Raw genomic sequence first — 1,818 nt, forward strand, 5'->3', positions numbered from 1 at the left:
CAGGTGACAAATGGAGCTTTGAGCTCAGCTACCCTCGCTGTTATTGAGCAGCCAAAGCCATTAAAAGAACAGGAAGGGCCTGTATGAATGTTAGAGAATAGCATTTGCCACACACAATAGCTGTTATTCATCTCTCTCTTTGCTCAGCCTGTTTCTCCTGATGGTGGCACAGTGTGTTTTCCTATTGAGTTTTCCTCACCATGGTTATCTCTGCCGTCCCTGTGGAACCAGCTCACTTTCAGAAAGTCCTCTGCACCTTTCAGTGCCTGTCTGAGCAGCATTGCTTCATTTGGAGACTATACTTAGAACTAGTTCATTGTATGAAACAGTCATGATAGTAATTCGTTCAGGGGAAATTGCTTTTCCAAAGGTGGAGAAGTTAATTAAGTGTGTAACAGGAGGAAGCTAAACCTTACTAATTAGCGAGAAGGGTAACGATTATGGGAGAGAACAGATGACACTTGGCTGAAGATGAACTCAAGAAATTGCTTTAGCCAAAAGCAAGTTAGAAGAGTGAATAGAAGATGAGCTTTAAGAAAGCAAAGGCTCTGTCACTGTGTCCTGATGAATTACACCTCATTTATAGAGTGTCTGCTAGGTATTAATCAATAATTTGTCGGGCTGATCCTTCACTGGGATGCACAGACCCTGCTTGGAGTCAGAGAGAATTTCACTCCAAGCCTTTGGGTGCTCCCCAGGAGGATGTGCTGGCTAAAAGGGTGGCAGTTCTTACAGAAAAGTGCAGGAATGTTTGTGGGGAATGTGGTGAGGAAACTGCAGCTCCTCTGCTCTGCTCTGCAGCTCTGGGCTGCTTCTCCAGAGCTGTCCAACACTCTCACCCTGGTCCTTCACATCAGTCAGGAAGGTTGTTTGAAATGTTGGGTTCATGTGTGATCCAGAGTAAATCGTTTCCTTGTGGTGTGTGCTCAGAACCAGCCAGCACTCACACCTTGCTATTGGCAGGGTTGTTCTGGTCAGTATTTTTTGCTCATTGCAGCAGTAATGTAAATATTGGCTGGGTAAATACTTTATTGAGTTGCCAGACTCCCAGTGAAGTGATGTGCTCTACCTATAGCAAAATCAAACCACAGTCCAAGACTTTTAACGTGTTTCAGCTATTTTATAAAAATAATAACAACAACAGCTATTTTATAAAAATAATAACAATATACTTATTATATTGAAGTATGATAAACATTTTCAGCATTTTCTTTCCATCCTCTGCCCAAAGGAGCTCCATGGCAAAGCCCTGTCTCAGAGCCTGCATCCACACTGCATTCCTATTTGTAAATCAGATGAGACAATCACAATGTTGACCTACATTGTTATAATGATAAATCCATCTCAAACTGCTCACAAATACTATTTTGTCTTGTCAGAGTGGAGCACCAAGGCTGTGCTGCAAGAAACTTGTGGCCTGATATTTTCAGCCATGTGACTTAAGCCTTCTTTAAGGCCAGTGCTCAAAATCCAGTGTACTGTAGGCAAATACCATCACATGTTTATGACCTTTTCTGGTTTCATTCTGTAGCCAAGGACAAATAAGTGCAGCTCACCTTTGGTTTCAATATTTTTTGTTTCCTTTGAAGCAATAGGTCTGGCTTTTCATCAGCCTAGTAACTGGTACCTGCATAGTGCAACCAGTTCTTTGGTCTTTTATCTGGAATTAATTGATTGTCAGTGTCCTGGAATGAATCAAAAGAGAAGGGAGAAAAAATCTTGTTTTCTTTGCTCAGTGTTTAGATGGGAGACAGTAACACTACAGGATGGAAAAAGCAGATAGAATGTTTTAAACCATTAAATTTCTTTCCCCTTTGT

This window comes from Geospiza fortis, unplaced genomic scaffold (assembly GCF_000277835.1).
Source record: "Geospiza fortis unplaced genomic scaffold, GeoFor_1.0 scaffold29, whole genome shotgun sequence".
Taxonomy (NCBI): domain Eukaryota; kingdom Metazoa; phylum Chordata; class Aves; order Passeriformes; family Thraupidae; genus Geospiza; species Geospiza fortis.